The sequence below is a fragment of the Bubalus bubalis genome, chromosome 11 (assembly GCF_019923935.1).
Source record: "Bubalus bubalis isolate 160015118507 breed Murrah chromosome 11, NDDB_SH_1, whole genome shotgun sequence".
NCBI lineage: Eukaryota > Metazoa > Chordata > Mammalia > Artiodactyla > Bovidae > Bubalus > Bubalus bubalis.
Genome location: NC_059167.1, coordinates 31,950,277 through 31,968,462, shown reverse-complemented (window position 1 = coordinate 31,968,462; position 18,186 = coordinate 31,950,277).

Below are 18,186 nucleotides of genomic sequence, written 5' to 3'. Positions count from 1 at the left end.
TAAGTGTTCTATGAGCAAATGAACACCTGGAGGCATTAAGCTCCTTGCCCAAAGTTACTCAGATAGTCAATGACCATGATGGGATGAAAACTCAGTTCTCTGGAGTTTGGAGTCAGTGATCTTTCCTTTATTGTTATGCTGTTCAGAGTCAGCCTCAGTCATGGGCACTTGAAATCTTTGTCTCTGTCTCCTCCCATCCTCTTGAGGGACTTCGCATCCAAAGATGCCCCTGGAGCAAGCAGGTGTTTTCTGAATTTCCACATGTCCAATGAACCTTTGCCACCGTCTCACTTGAGCCAGTCACTGTAAGAGCCGTGCACAGAGTACAGTCAATAGCTGAGACTTCTGTACCACCAAAACCAGTAACTTAAGTATTTTTGCTTTCTTCGTATCCTCTTGCACATCCTTCCTGCTTGCTCACAAATCACTACCATTGCAACTGTTTTTTAACCACTGAGACCTCCATCAATTAGCTCTCTAATTTCTCCTTGTTTTCACTTTCTGAGTTTCAAGCTTAGATTCCAGGGTCCTTCATTTCAATCTTTCTTCTTATTTAGTCTCCTAATCCTACTGACCCTTCATCCTTTCATTAGACCCTACCTAAATGACCTGGGATGACTAACTCTTCGACTTCCCCGTTCCTGAACATGGGCAAATGAATATTGCTGAAGAAAATCATATAACCAGGAAAATCTGCCCCTCTATAAATTCAAGATCTCTAGTTTCTCATGCAAAGGTACCATCACCCAAGAATCCTACTCAGTTTCTCTGATCATCTCATTCTCATCTCAAACCTTGTCCAAGCTCCTCAAACCTCCAAATCCCTTTCTCCCTCATCTCTCAACAGCAGTTACCTCCTTGTTTAGATAAAATATAAATCACCAGGAGATAACTCCTCAACTTTACATGACCAACTTCATTTTCTTCTCTTCCCATCACAATGGAGGAGGCATGCCTCCCTTCCAAAGTCAAGTTCCTCACCCATGCTAGGACCCGCCCCCACCTCACCTCCTGAATAGCCTACATAGGGGTCTCTCTCATAGCATTCCACAGCACACATGGGATTCTGGAACCCTTCACATACCTTGGCCCTAGGACTTACCGGCTCAGTAGGTGTGATGCAGGGACATTGTTGCCCTGAGACATGTGGTATCTTCCTGAACCAGGGATCAAACCCATGTCCCATGAATTGGAAGGTGGATTCTTGACCACTGGACCACCAGAAAAGTCTAATACTGCTTTGTTTTGATAACTGAATCAGTATTGAATCAAGATATTCAAGCTTCAGGCTCACAACTAATGTGCAATGGAGAATTGGATTTCATTCTTAACATTTATGTGCATTGTACATGGTTCAGATTAAGCACCATAATCCCATTCTGTTGTTGTTGTTCAGTCAGTCAGTCCTGTCTGACTCTTTGAAACCCCATGGACTGCAGCACGCCAGGCTTCTTTCTCCTTCACCATCTCCCAGAGCTTGCTCAAACACATGTCCACTGAGTTGGTGATGGCATCCAACCATCTTGTCTCTGTCATCCCCTTCTCCTCCTGCCTTCAATCTTTCCCAGCATTAGGGTCTTTTACAGTGAATCAGCTCTTCATATCAGGTGGCCAAAGTATTGGAGCTTCAGCTTCAGCATCAGTCCTTCTAATGAATATTCAGGATTGATTTCCTTTAGAATTGACCAGTTAGATCTCACTGTCCAAGGGGCTCTCAAGAGTCTTGTCCAACACCACAGTTCAAAAGTATCAATTCTTCGGTGCTCAGCCTTCTTTATGGTCCAATTCTCACATCCAAACATGACAACTGAAAAAACTGAGCGTTCAGTTCAGTTCAGTCACTCAGTCGTGTCCGACTCTTTGCAACCCCATGGACTGTAGCATGCCAGGCCTCCTTGTCCATCGCCAACTCCTGGAGTTCACTCAAACAAGGTTCACCAAATTTTAACTCAGGGATAGGCATGTGGCCCAACACCAGACAATGAAAGAAGAGCTTTTTACCAGGGACCTCAGAGGGAAAAGCCTCCCCTTTCCCTGAGAAAATAATAGACCTACCCTCCTTTTTCATTGTGGAAAAGAGTCCTGTAGCCTCAGAAACTATTGGGAGCTATTCTGAGGCTGCAGAACAATTTAGCCTTGGAAGAAAGCTAACACCACACAAGGCAGCACCCGGAAGTGGGAGAAAAGTGACTGGCCTTTGATCTTTAGATGTCGTCTAGTATCTGATTGTTTTTTCTCTTTCCAATTTTCATCCATCCCCATGGCGCTAGTAACCATTTAAAGGAACTTTGTAAAATAGAAATTTATTACGATTTTCTCTGTTTACACTTAGTGCCCCAAATTATGATAGTTAATATCATAATCTCACATAAATTCTATGGGCTTCCCTAGTGGCTCAGATGGTAATAAATCTGCCTGCATTGCAGGAGATCTGGGTTTGATCCCTGAGTCAGAAAGATCCCCTGGAGAAAGGAATGGCAACCCACTCCAGTCTTCTTTTCTGGAGAATTCCATGAGCAGAGGAGCCTGGCAGGCTACAGTCTATGGGACCACAGAGAGTCGGACATGACTAAGTGACTAACACATAAATTCTGCCCCAAAGCAATAACTGTAGTTGTTTTTTATTTCATTTATTTGGCACATTTATTAAGCTCCTAAATTTTTTGCAATATTTTATTTACTCTTCCTAAGAACACTATGGAAAACCTTATATGTTGCCATTCACTTATAAGAGAGGACAGTTCAGTTCAGTCACACAGTCGTGTCCGACTCTGCGACCGCATGAATCGCAGCATGCCAGGCCTCCCTGTCCATCACCAACTCCCGGAGTTCACTCAGACTTACATCCATCGAGTCAGTGATGCCATGCAGCCATCTCATCCTCTGTCGTCCCCTTCTCCTCCTGCCCCCAATCCCTCCCAGCATCACAGTCTTTTCCAATGAGTCAACTTTTCACATGAGGTGGCCAAAGCACTGGAGTTTCAGCTTTAGCATCATTCCTTCCAAAGAAATCCCAGGGCTGATCTCCTTTAGGATGGACTGGTTGGATCTCCTTGCAGTCCAAGGGACTCTCAAGAGTCTTCTCCAACACCACAGTTCAAAAGCATCAATTCTTTGGTGCTCAGCCTTCTTCACAGCCCAACTCTCACATCCATACATGACCACAGGAAAAACCATAGCCTTGACTAGACGGACCTTTGTTGGCAAAGTAATGTCTCTGTTTTTGAATATGCTATCTAGGTTGGTCATAACTTTCCTTCCAAGAAGTAAGCATCGTTTAATTTCATGGCTGCAGTGACCATCTGCAGTGATTTTGGAGCCCCAAAAAATAAAGTCTGACACTGTTTCCACTGTTTACCCATCTATTTCCCACGAAGTGATGGGACCGGATGCCATGATCTTCGTTTTCTGAATGTTGAGCTTTAAGCCAACTTTTTCACTCTCCACTTTCACTTTCATCAAGAAGCTTTTTAGTTCCTCTTCACTTTCTGCCATAAGGGTGGTGTCATCTGCATATCTGAGGTTATTGATATTTCTCCCAGCAATCTTGATTCCAGCTTGTGTTTCTTCCAGTCCAGCGTTTCTCATGATGTACTCTGCATATAAGTTAAATAAGCAGGGTGATAATATATAGCCTTGAAGTACTCCTTTTCCAAACTGAGGTTTAAAGACGAGATTAAGCTGCTTTCCCAAGGTTACCTAGCTGGAAATTGGAGAGTTGGAATTTGCTCAATTCCAGTGATTGAGTTCTTAACTGGTACTTAGTATGACTACAAGCTTATGTATGACTTGATCCCTCCTCATCCTTCTAGATTTATCTCAGGAAACTCTTCCACAGGTTAATAATCCAGACACAACAGTCTTCTTTCTGTTTCTCAGATATGTGGCCCTTCTTCACCAGTTCCCTCTGTTGGGAACATTCTTTCTCTCCCTGCTTCTCTGAGCCAGGTCAGGTATCAGAACTTGCTGTTGTGGTATCTCATGATATCATCAAAGACCCAGGTTCTTTGTGCTCTGCTGTGACATTCACAGCCTCTTTCCATCCCTCTTGGCCCTGAACTAGCATGTGCAATACTTAGGGATGCTGCAGAAAAGGCTAGCTTGGCTCACTTATTAGATTTCCTAGGTCTGATTTTTCTTACCATGATTTGGGCCATTTGTTCTTGGAATAGTTTGGCACCATGGGGCCAGCAGATCTAGTTTAAAGTATAGAAGTATATTTTTGATAGACCATACAGTAGAACTTTAGAGGCTGAAGCTGACAAAATTGGACCACAGCTTGCTGTAAAGACCTGTGTGGACCTGAGAGCCAGTTCAGTGTTTTGGCAGCAGGTGGAATTTGCAGATAGCCTCCATGGTCATCCCGAGTTGCCAGGATGGTTATTCACACACCCTTCTCATGGAAATCATGATAAGCACTTGGATAGACTCATCCCTCAGGCTTTCAAAATTAGAGAGATCTATAATTCTCACCACTTTTCTGGACCAGATCCTCAGTTACTATTTAAACTTTGCATGAAGGATTTTCTTAAAGAATCAGAGAAAGAAGGCCTAAATATCACTGTTAAGAAATAGAAAATGGATACTCTACCCATTCAAAAAAACAGCAGCGAATACCACTACCATATATGATTGAGAAAAGAACAAATGGAATTAAAATTTGTAAAACACAGGATATGTGAATAATGCAGCAATCTTTATTTTTATGTTACTTTTCAAAAAAATGATGTTTGAAGGGAAGAAGAGTGGATATTCAGCATCAAATCATGCATATTATAGGTATTATCTAAATTCTTCTAAGAGGTATTTATTTTTCATAAAATATTGACACATGTAAATCTATTTAAAATTATCTTCAATGAGGAAAATGTCACAGAGTAAATATATGTTGTACATGTAAAAAATTATATAAACCATCATAGGTATAAAATGGCTGCTAGTATGAATATAATGTGACAACATGCTTCCTTTTTCTCTTCTGGCTGATGGGAGAGTAAATGTTTTTCACCAGCTAGGAAGCAACATTTCTTCCTCTCAATTTGTTTGGGCCAATTAAGGTCAGGGCCTCTCTGCTGCTGAACAAGTAACTGGCACTGAAAGCATGTCATCTGTGACAAGGGATGTGGGATTAATAGCGCAGCTTAGACTAATTTGTATGTATCCTGGAAGTAGAGGCCAATTCCCCAGTCTGTATTGCTGTGACATGATGACCAAGGGGATGGAGTAGGCATTGTTGCATCAGTTGTAATATTCTCAACATCAACCCCAAACCAGCTTAGTGCCGTTAGTATTTCAGGTCTCAGTTTTCAGTCATTCATTCAAACATACTTTTTGGATACCAGACACTAAGCTAGGCACTAGGTTTACAATGGTGAACAGACACAGGATTTGTGTCTTGTGGAGCTTACGGTCTAGGGGGAGGGACAGAGAAAACTGAACTCCAGTTCAGTTCAGTTCAGTCGCTCAGTCATGTCCGACTCTTTGCGACCCCATGAATTGCAGCATGCCAGGCCTCCCTGTCCACCAACTCCTGGAGTTCACCCAAACTCACGTCCATCGAGTCAGTGATGCCATCCAGCCATCTCATCCTCTGTCGTCCCCTTCTCCTCCTGTCCCCAATCCCTCTGAGCATCAGGGTCTTTTCCAAGGAGTCAACTCTTCGCATGAGGTGGCCAAAGTACTGGAGTTTCAGCTTTAGCATCAGTCCTTCCAATGAACACTCAGGACTGGTCTCCTTTAGGATGGACTGGTTGGATCTCCTTGCAGTCCAAGGGACTCTCAAGAGTCTTCTCCAACACCACATTTCAAAGGCATTGATTCTTCGGTGCTCAGCTTTCTTCACAAGCAAACATATAATGACAACACGTGGTGGGTGCCCTAAGGGAGAATAGTTACTATGAGAGCAGGGATCAAAATTAAAATTTGCTGTTAGAAATGGCTATCTTGAAGAAATACAGTTCAGCTCAGACCAGAAAGATGAAAAGAAAATAACCAGGCAATGGGAAAAAGAAGCAGCAAGTAGAAACAACTGAGGGGGAAAAAAACAACAACAACAACAACCAGCTCAGGGTAACTGACAATCTAGTCTCTTCACTTCACCAGTCATTTGCTTCTTTATGTTTCCTTTCCAAATGATGTGAACATCTGTGGAGACTTTTAACATAAAATTAAAAATTTAAACCTATGTATTATCAATAAAAAGGCATCACTTCCAACAGTTGGAAGAGGAAAGTGGGGAGGAAAGATCAAGGATGATAGAGGTTCTTAATGTCCCAGTTATACAGAGAAGGCTTGAAATACTGGGTAAATCGATGGGACTCAAAATAAAAGTATCAATATGTTATTTAAAGTTATTTTAAAGATAAATGTCTTCGGACTTCCCTGGTGGGCCAATGGTTAAGAATCCACCTGTCAATGCAGAGAACACGGGTTCAATCCCTGGTCTGGGAAGATTCCACATACCGTGGGGCAACTAAACTTGTGTACCCTAGAGCCTGTGCTCTGCAACAAGAGAAGCCAGCATATTGAGGAGCCCACGCACCACAGCTAGAGAGCAGCCCCCCACTCACTGCAACTGGCGAAAGCTTGCCTGCAGCAACAAAGACCCAGCACAGCCAAAAGTAATAAATAAATAAATTTCTTTTATAAAAAGATAAACGTCATGTTTAAGATAAACTAGGCAAAGCTTTGGTTTCCTGTCCCTTCAAAGTCCCAGTGAAATTCCAAAATAGAAGTACTAGGATGAAGAAAATCATAACAAAACAGCAGAGAACCAAAGAGGGAGGGAAGGACTCTCTCCTTGATTTTCAAACCACTTGATGCCATGGTTAACCATATAAAAATTTCAGTTGTTCCTAAGGGAACATCATATAAATTCTATTAATAGAAGTTTCTCTGCTTTCTGTACAGTGAAAGCAAGTAAGTGAACAGAGTGTCCTTTCCAATGATTTCTTTTTGAAGCAATAAATGCCTAAACCCAAAGCCAGATGGGAAACAACTAACCACGAGCTCCTTCTACTACCCTAGTGTTCTATCATCACACTAATTTGTCACCATCTCTAAAGTAGAGGAAACCAGAGGTATTTTCTGCAGACTTCTGAAGTGTTTGCGTATTTTGTTAGCCTCATTTAACAATTTGAAACTGTATGCTGCAATCTACAGTAATTTGAAAAATATGTTTAAGTGATATATTTTAACGAACAAGGGCAGAAATTCACTGAACCAATGAAACCTGATCATCTAAAAGCTGGTGCTGTATGAAACTTGAGAAGTTCTTCAAGGTTGGCAATTGGGTTTGTTCCTCACTTACCTGGCACCAAAATTCAGGAAGTACCAGATGAATCACACATTTGGCAAAAGCTATGAGATAAATCAAGTCCTTGGTGAGAAAATGTAGAAGTACCATCCTTGGAAAATCTGAGAACACAAGGCCTTCCAGCAGGAAAACTCAGCTCTCTAAAGGTCTGTCCTCTCCCTGGTACCATGTCGGTTTCAAGTCCCTTCATTAACTTAAAGGGTGTGTAGTATGTCAGCAGATAGAGTCAGAATTGTCAGCAAATAGAGTCAAAGGAGAGTTAGGTTTCTAATCAAAGGTGGGAAATGGGCAAAATCTATTTTAAATAGTTATTATTGCCCAATATTTCACACATCAAAATATCCAGATGGCAATTCAGCAGGACAGGTCTAAGTTTCATGAACATTATCCAACTTAGAAAAAACGCAGATCTGGGCTCTGAAAACCTAGGTTCCAACCCCAGCTCTAGAAAATTTCCAGCTTTTAACCATAGAAATAAAGTTAATGTATATAGCACAGCAGGGATTTAAGAACCGTTTGAGACAATGTGAACACTTTCTGTAAGCCATGGCACACTGTATGGTGTGTCCTCCAGCCCCACTGACCTGTTTCTAAGTCATATGGCTTCTACCACCTCGAGATTTTTGTTCCATAAAGAATCCCCAACACATATAGAAGATAATGCCATGTAAAGATGGAGACAGAGATTGGAGTGATGTTTCTACCAGCCAAGGAATGCTGATTGCTGGCAACCACCAGAAGTTGGCAGAGAGGCATGAAACAGATTTTTCCATCTTATCCTCTAGAAGAAACTAACACTGCTGAGGCCTTGATTTTAGACTTCTGGACTCCAAAATGTCAGAGGTCAGAACTATTTTTTTAAGCCAGTAAACTTTTTAAGCCTAGAAAACTAATATGGTTTTTCATCTTTTCTAAAATTTAAATTCTGAAAGAGATGGGAATACCAGACCACCTGACCTGCCTCTTGAGAAATCTGTATGCAGATCAGGAAGCAACAGTTAGAATTGGACATGTAACAACAGACTGGTTCCAAATAGGAAAAGGAGTACATCAAGGCTGTATATTATCACCCTGCTTATTTAACTTATATGCAGAGTACATCATGAGAAACGCTGGACTGGAAGAAACACAAGCTGGAATCAAGATTGCTGGGAGAAATATCAATAACCTCAGATATGGAGATGACACCACCCTTATGGCAGAAAGTGAAGAGGAACTAAAAAGCTTCTTGATGAAAGTGAAAGTGGAGAGTGAAAAAGTTGGCTTAAAGCTCAACATTCAGAAAACGAAGATCATGGCATCCGGTCCCATCACTTCGTGGGAAATAGATGGGGAAACAGTGGAAACAGTGTCAGACTTTATTTTTTTGGGCTCCAAAATCACTGTAGATGGTAACTGCAGCCATGAAATTAAAAGACGCTTACTTCTTGGAAGGAAGGTTATGACCAACCTAGATAGCACATTCAAAAACAGAGACATTACTTTGCCAACAAAGGTCCGTCTAGTCAAGGCTATGGTTTTTCCTGTGGTCATGTATAGATGTGAGAGTTGGGCTGTGAAGAAGGCTGAGCGCCAAAGAATTGATGCTTTTGAACTGTGGTGTTGGAGAAGACTCTTGAGAGTCCCTTGGACTGCAAGGAGATCCAACCAGTCCATCCTAAAGGAGATCAGCCCTGGGATTTCTTTGGAGGGAATGATGCTGAAGCTGAAATTCCAGTACTTTGGCCATCTCATGTGAAGAGTTGACTCATTGGAAAAGACTGTGATGCTGGGAGGGATTGGGGGCAGGAGGAGAAGGGGACGACAGAGGATGAGATGGCTGGATGGTATCACTGACTCGATCGACATGAGTTGGAGTGAACTCCAGGGGTTGGTGATGGACAGGGAGGCCTGGCATGCTGCGATTCATGGGGTCACAAAGAGTCGGATACGACTGAGCAACTGAACTGAATTGAAAATTTAAACATTCAAATTTCTTAGCACTCAGCAACACCATTCCTAGGAATATGCCCAAAGAAACTTTTGCATATAAACACCTTATTCAAAAATGGTGCATTTTTTTCCACAAAATGGTGCAACATTTTCCACAATTGATTAGATAATGTAATATAGTCAAAGAGGGAAATATTTATACAGCAATGAAAATGAATGAATTATGGCTATATGTAAAAATGTGGAGTTCAGATCAGTTCAGTCGCTCAGTCGTGCCCAACTCTTTGTGACTCCATGAACTGCAGCACGTCAGGCCTCCTATCCATCACCAACACCCAAACCCATGTCCATTGAGTCAGTGATGCCATCCAACCATCTCATCCTCTGTCGTCCCCTTCTCCTCCTGCCCTCAGTCTTTCCCAGCATCAGGGTCTTTTCCAATGAGTCAGCTCTTCGCATCAGGTGGCCAAAGTACTGGAGTTTCAGCTTCAACATCAGTCATTCCAATGAACACCCAGGACTGATCTCCTTTAGGATGGACTGGCTGGATCTCCTTGCAGTCCAAGGGACTCTCAAGAGTCTTCTCCAACACCACAGTTCAAAAGCATCAATTCTTCTGCACTCAGCTTTCTTTACAGTCTGACTCCCACATCCATACATGACCACAGGAAAAACCATAGCCTTGACTAGATGGACCTTTGTTGACAAAGTAATGTCTCTGCTTTTGAATATGCTATCTAGGTTGGTCATAACTTTCCTTCCAAGGAGTAAGCGTCGTTTAATTTCAGGACTGCAATCACCATCTGCAGTGATTTTGAAGCGCAGAAAAGTAAAGTCAGCCACTGTTTCCCTATCTATTTGCCATAAAGTGATGGGACCGGATGCCATGATCTTTGTTTTCTGAATGTTGAGCTTTAGGCCAACTTTTTCACTCTCCTCTTTCACTTTCATCAAGAGGCTCTTTAGTTCTTCTTCACTTTCTGCCATAAGGGTGGTGTCATCTGCATATCTGAGGTTATTGATATTTCTCCCGGCAACCTTGATTTCAGCTTGTGCTTCCTCCAGCCCAGAATTTCTCATGATGTACTCTGCATATAAGTTCAATAAGTAGGGTGACAATATACAGCCTTGACGTACTTCTTTTCCTATTTGGAACATGGAGAAACCTTGGTAATTTAATGCTGAGTGAAAAAAGTAAGTCCCAGAGGACTGCATATGGTACAATTTTATTTTTATAGAATATTAACTTCCCTGTGGCTCAGTTGGTAAAGAATCTGCCTACAATGCAGGAGACCTGGGTTTGATCCCTCGTTTGGGAAGATCCCCTGGAGAAGGAAATGGCAATTCACTCCAGTATTCTTGCCTGGGAAATCCCATGGACAGAGGAGCCTTGCAGGTTACACTCCATGAATTCTCAAGAGTTGGACAGGACTTAGTGACTAAACCAGTACCACCACCACACTACCACTAGCAAGATTAAGCAAAATATCAACTATATATATACGGGTAACTAAGCAGTTTCTTTGGGAGAAAGCAATGGCACCCCACTCCAGTACTCTTGCCTGGAAAACCCCATGGGCAGAGGAGCCTGGTAGGCTGCAGTCCATGGGGTCGTGAAGAGTCGGACACGACTGAGTGACTTCACTTTCACTTTTCACTTGCATGCATTGGAGAAGGAAATGGCAACCCACTCCAGTGTTCTTGCCTGGAGAATCCCAGGGATGGGGAAGCCTGGTGGGCTGCCGTCTATGGGGTCGCACAGAGTCGGACATGACTGAAGCGACTTAGCAGCAGCAGCAGCAAGCAGTTTCTTTAAAAAAAAAAAAAAAAACTAAATATGTGTTTACCATCTGATTCAGCAATTTCACTTTAAGGCGATTATCCTAGATAAATTAAAAGTTACATTTACACCAAACCTATACATGAATGTTCATTGCACCTTTATTTGTATTAGCCAAAACCCAGAAAAAAACTACATTTCTCCAACAGGTAAATAATTAAACAAAATATGGTGCATCGATACCACAGAATACTACTAAGCAATTTAAAAAAACCTATTGGTAAGCATAACAACTTGGATGGAATGAAAAACAATCAAGCTTTGTGGAAAAAAAAAAAATCTCAAAAGTTTGCATTTATATAGCCATTCTTGAAATGACAAAAGTAGATAATCAAGAATAGATTAGCAGTCACCAATGGTTAGAAAGGAGTAATGGAGCAAGGAAAATGACTTTGGCCTTGCAAGATGGCATGAGGGATCCTTTTGATGAAACTATTCATTATCTTCATTGCAGCAGCAGCCACGCAAATCTAAACGTGATAAAGTTGAATAGAATTAAACACGCACACAAAGTGCGTATAAAACTAGTGAAATTTGAATAAAGGTGATAGGCTGTATTAATGTTTAAAAAAGAAAACTTGAATTCCCTCTTTCAGATTCTTCATTCATTCATTTGCTCATTCAACAACAATTTGCTGCATGTGCTGTCTGCCAGACACTATGCTGTAGAACTAATTCATCAAAGTTGTGAGATATGTTACAGTGGACAATGTCCAGTGCCTTCACAATGTAAAACAGGGAGACCTCACTCTCTCATTTGTGTCAGTGAAGGCTTTCCTGAGAGAATTGCTGAAGCTAGAACCTAATGGATGAGTAAGCAGAAGCTGGATAAATAGCTAGGATCCAGCTTGGAGGGAGGAAATATTTCAGGAGGCGAAAATGTAACTGTTCTCTCAAGTGTTGCCTTGAGCTGGCAAGCAACACAGTGTAGAGGAACTGAAGCAAGATTTGAAAGAAGACTGGAGAGCGAAGGAGGAAAGATAAAGAGAATGAGGGAGTGTTTAGGAGATGATAAGGGGTGATCAGGGGCTCTATCACCTCATCAGAATCTTGTAGGCAAGTGCATGGGTGGGGTGGCTGGGGAGAGTGAACAGGGTCACTGGAGATGAGGGTGTCAAGGAACAAAGACATCAAGGAGTTGTATGGACATCCATGTGAACAATGATGATTGTGGGAGCACACTCAAAGAGGGGATAGGTGCCAAAATCTTGGCAGATGGTTAAAAGTTTCAATCATGGTACTAAGGAGTGGCTGGAGAAATTGTATTTCCCACTCCACAATCTCCATTAAACCTCCCAAAGTCATCCATGTAGTAGTAGTAGTCATGGTAAGAAAAATATCTACGTGCACAAGAGATCATTGCTGTGTGGTGGGGTAGGAAGTTGTTAACTGCTAGATCAAGTTGATGCCTGGGGAAGGGACCCTTTGGTAGGACTCTGCTGTCTTCTGATCTTCCTCTCTACTGAGTTCTTTCAAATTGCAGGTCAGTTTGAATCTTCCTCGTGGTAATATTCTCCTTAACACTGCACGCAACCAGGCAACGGATTGCTTTTCACGGCAAAAATTACTGAAATACTAATAGCAGTGGACCATAGTGTCAGATTTTTCTGTGGGGACAGGAGAAGGAAGTTGACTGCAAAGGTCACCTCCATCACTCTCATTCAACTTCAACTCCTAAACCAGGCTATAGGGGTCCACTGAAATAGTGGAAGATTCTTTGTCTTTTAGCCTGGCTTATGAAGAGACCAAAAAAAAAAAAAAAAAAAAAAAAACTAAGAAAGACAAAAGTCTTCTTCTTGTTGCAAAAAGAAAGGGGAAAACTTTCTGAAGGTGTGAAGTTGGGCACCTTATCTATCTAGTAACAAAAGGTAGCCATGGGAGACTGCTACTTCTTACCCAAATGAGGTAAAATAGAGCACTTCTACTTATCCACAGGATGTGAGATAGAGCAACGTAGGAAAACACCAAAGGCCAAGCAGAACACAAACAGGACAGACCTGAACCTTCTGCAAAGGACGCTGATGGCTGAGGGCCATTTGTCTCACAGCACAAACTTCAGGGGAAAAAAGCACCTGTCATAAGTTCAGGGTGTCTTAACAGGAACCCAAGTGCTTGAGCGTTTTAACACTCAATTCAGTTCAGTCGCTCAGTCGCGTCCGACTTTTTGCGACCCCATGAACCGCAGCACGCCAGGCCTCCCTGTCCATCACCAACTCCCAGAGCTCACTCAAACCCATGTCCATCAAGTCAGTGATGCCATCCAGCCATCTCATCCTCTGTCGTTCCCCTTCTCCTCCTACCCACAATCTTTCCTAACATCAGGGTCTTTTCCAATGAGTCAGCTCTTCGAATTAGGTGGCCAAAATATTGGAGTTTCAGCTTCAACATCAGTCCTTCCAATGAACACCCAGGACTGATCTCCTTTAGGATGGACTGGTTGGATCTCCTTGCAGTCCAAGGGACTCTCAAGAGTCTTCTCTAACACCACAGTTCAAAAGCATCAATTCTTCTGCACTCAGCTTTCTTTATAGTCCAACTCTCACATCCATACATGACCACTGGAAAAACCATAGCCTTGACTAGACGGAACTTTGTTGGCAAAGTAATGTCTCTAACATTAGAAAAAGAAAATTTAACAGAATCATGTTTGGGATGCAAAGCCCCCAAAGATAGCAAAACCATAAAAGAGAAGAAAGGGTACCCAAAACTGCAGTTCTGCAGAGGCTGTAGAGACTGACGGTGAAGGAGAAGAGAAAGCAAGGCAAGCAGACAACTAAAAGCTGAAAAGTCAGACTCCAATATGGTCCAAGAGAAGAGACCCATTATAGGTGGTGATCCTGGAGTGAGATCACAGCTACAGAGCCCCTCCTGCATTCAGACACAGCCACACCTGCCTTAAGGTGGAGGTGGAAGTCTGCAGCAAACACAGAAAGTCAGGGTCTCGATGTTTTTCAACGTCCAGAGTTCAGTCTTCTGCCCAAAGACTGTCCATCTCCAGAACTTTCTCCCCCAGAACTCTGATGGCATTCAGAAGGAAACTATGCATAGTTAAAAAGGAAACTGAGTAGATTCAGACAGCACAGAAAGGTGAGGGGAGGAAGAGAGAAAAAATTTTTTTAAACGCAAACCTGTGTGATCTGATAGAGCTATCATCGAATGGCTCTCTGGGCCGAGAGGGGTCGCCAGGAGTATAAGACAGTCACTGTGACATGTAAAGCACACATGACTAAGTGACTCAAATAACTAGCAGACTAATCTCCTAGCTTAGTCTCTTCTAATGAAGGTTAAGTCACCTGGAAAAACTATTTTAAGTAGCTATCATTTGCCTCTAGTCCACTTTAGAATTATGAAGTTTAATCAAAGTATACTATATGTAATATTAATCTAGAGCACGCAAAATAATGCAAACCCTACTTAATATGAAAATCTGAGGCTGCCTTCTATTTGAACCATACATGATTAAACACTTTGATTTGCATATTTTAGAAATTCCCTTCTGATGTGTCACATAAGAGGTAAGTCATTTACACAACTCTCTAAATGAAACTTTATGTGTAACACTGCACTTAACAGGTTGATGTCTTCATACTATGAGGAGAAATTTCAGATTTCTATTTTGTGAAGTGAGAGACCAAATTACTGTTCTTACTTTTTAAAAAAAGTATAAGTATATATTTCAACTGGAGTGTGTTGAAGCTTTAATGTTTTATTTGTTTAGGATAGAAAACATTATATATCTCTTCAATGACCAAGGATTTATCCTTTGGTTCACTGTGATATAGGAATGAAAGTTTATAATATCTGATTGTAGGAAATCAACCAGATCAGTATATGCTAAGTCAAGCTGACTTAGCCTCCTCAGCAGGTAACAGTATGATCTTTACTTCTATCTTTGTGATAAAACTGTTGGTAAACCCATTTGGTGCTCATTTGCACCCTCACTTTTAAAAATATTTGTTTATTTATTTCATTGCATTCAGCCTTAGTCTCAGCACGCAGGATCTTCATCGTGTCATGCATTGCAGCACACGGCTCAATAGCTGTGGTACATGGCTTGAGAGCCTGTGGGATCTTAGTTCCCAAATCAGGGATCAAACCTACATCCCCTTCTTTGTAAGTGGGTTCTTAAGTACTGGACTACCAGGAAGGCCCTGTACCTTCATTATTTTTAAACTCTGCAAAGCCCTGGGTCACTTGATCACACCTTTTTATGATACCCACATTGTCCTTTGAGGCACCACATCTTTCTAGTCCCCCGTCTACTGCTGTAGGTCCTTTTTCTAAATCTGTTCTGTGGACTTATCCCACCCTTCCTCCAACTGAGTTCAACCTTCAACTATTTTTCAAGGTTCCTTCCTCAGTTCAATTCAACAAGGTTTTGCAGGTACCCACTAATGCACAAGGCATAATGATCAGTGCTGTACATGCAAAGATGAATAAGACATGCAAATAACGAGAGAGGCATACAAATATGCAAGTATAATCTAATCTATACTTAAGTACTACAATAATAATGTGTACAAGTAACTTGCTGGCAGGGCCTCAAAGGATAAAATAATGAACCCTGTCCTCTTCTCTCTTCACCTGCTCTTCTGGGTGTCTTGATTGAACCTTTTCAATTAGAAGAGAGAGAGATTCACAAAAGTAGGTTCAGACAGGGTAGAGTTATTCAATGATACGCATGTACGGGGAAATAAAGGGCAAAGGTCTCTGAATGGAATGAAAGAACAGGGTGTGCTCTGGTTTCCTCCACCACATCACTTATGATACATTAAGATTTCTGCTTGCTCAGGAGGTACAGTTTGCACACAGGCCATCATTTTTCTTTATCGTGTAATGTTCTCTCACAGGCCATCATTTTCCTTTCTCTATCTTGTAACACTTTTTCAGGTCAGCAACCACTGTCAATTACCACATTTCCTCCATGTTGATCAACACTAGCTCTTGAAGGAAAGAGTCCTGATTGATCCAGCTGATCTTTTTCTCACTAGGCTTTCTCAGCCTCAGAATGGATCCCGCTCCCAACCCAATCCACTGTGGCTGGGAGTGGGACATGATAAATCAGATGTTGATACGGTCTGGTTACAAATCCTCAGAGATTTAGGGAGAACTCTGTTCTCTTTACCATAACCTAGAAGGCCCCACAGGATGGGGCCTTGCTTGCCTCTCCAACTTCATTTCATGTTGAAGTTTGTAAAGCACATCAGGGGTTTTGTCCTGCCTAAGCGCTGCTGCGTATGCTCTTCCTGCTGCCCATTCATGAGCTAGAATTGGAGCACGTGAGACAGAGACTTGTGTGTCCTGTTCACCCTACGATCACTCTTGCTTGGCACAATGCCTAAGACAATGGGGTCTCAAAAAGTGTTTGTCGAGTGAATGGTGAATTAACGGTAGACACACAGCTTCCATGATAGCTCAGTTGGTAAAGAATCCGCTTGGATTGCAGGAGGCCCAGTTCGATTCCTGGGCTGGGAAGATCCCCTGCAGAGGGGATAGGCTACCCACTCCAGTATTCTTGGGCTTCCCTTGTGGCTCAGCTGGTAAAGAATCTGCCTGCAACGTGGGATCCCTTTGGGTTTGATTTGGGTTTGATCCCTAGGTTGGGAAGATCCCCTTGAGAAGAGAAAGGCTACCCACTCTGGTATTCTGGCCTGAAGAATTCCAAGGACTGTATAGTTCATGGGGTAGCAAAGAGTTGGACATGCCTGAGCTACTTTCACTTTCACACCTCTGCCAAAGGTAGAGACTATGGATGGAAAAGATATCGACGTTTAGTTCATTGGCTGAGAGTATCTCTTCCTATGTTCTCTACTGCTAAGGTTTTCCATTGATTATCTATTATCAAAGTTCCATTCCCAATTTCAGATCTGCATCTCCTTTCCTCCAAATATCTTCAACTAGACATTCTACAATGGAGAAGGCAATGGCAACCCACTCCAGTACTCTTTTTTTTTATTTTATTTTTAAACCTGAAACACTGTATTAGTTTTGCCAAACATCAAAACGAATCCGCCACAGGTATACATACGCTCCCCATCCTGAACCCTCCTCCCTCCTCCCTCCCCAAACCATCCCTCTGGGTCATCCCATTGCACCAGCCCCAAGCACACAGTATCGTGCATCGAACCTGGACTGGCAACTCGTTTCATACATGATATTACACATGTTTCAATGCCATTCTCCCAAATCTTCCCACCCTCTCCCTCTCCCACAGAGTCCATAAGACTGTTCTATACATCAGTGTCTCTTTTGCTGTCTCGTACACAGGGTTATTGTTACCATCTTTCTAAATTCCATATATATGCGTTAGTATACTGTATTGGTGTTTTTCTTTCTGGCTTACTTCACTCTGTATAATAGGCTCCAGTTTCATCCACCTCATTAGAACTGATTCAAATGTGTTCTTTTTAATGGCTGAGTAGTACTCCATTGTGTATATGTACCAAATCCCATGAATGGAGGAGCCTGGTAGGCTGCAGTCCATGGGGTCGATAAGAGTCGGACATGACTGAGCAACTTCACTTTCACTTTCATGCATTGGAGAAGGAAATGGCAACCCACTCCAGTGTTCTTTCCTGGAGAATCCCAAGGACGGAGGAGCCTGGTGGGCTGCCGTCTATGGGGTTGCACAGAGTTGGACACAACTGAAGCAACTTAGCAGCAGCAGCAGACATTCTACAATAATGTCAGGCTTGTACTAGTCTCTCAAACCCGTACATCCTCCCATGTTCCTTCTTTCTTATGGTTTCTCCAGTGAACAGCTCACTGAAATCAGAAATCTGATGGTCATCTTTTTCTACCTGCCCATTATTTATCCTGAAGTCAATTCTTTTATGAAATAACATTTACTTTCCCTTTTTAAATAGCTTTCAAATTCCCCTCCTGTCCCTGCCTCTCTCGCTTGCCTGCTTCCCATTCTTCTTCTCCTTGCACACTGTTCTCCTGTGATAGTGAATGCCTCATTCTTTCAAACTTCCTTATATTTATGTGCCTCCTATTTCCTCCACTTGAAATACTTTTCCCTGCCTTCCCCTAGTAGCCTTACAATCTCAGAAGAACCAGTCAACCTTTAACACTAAATAGACAAAGCCTCTCTTTT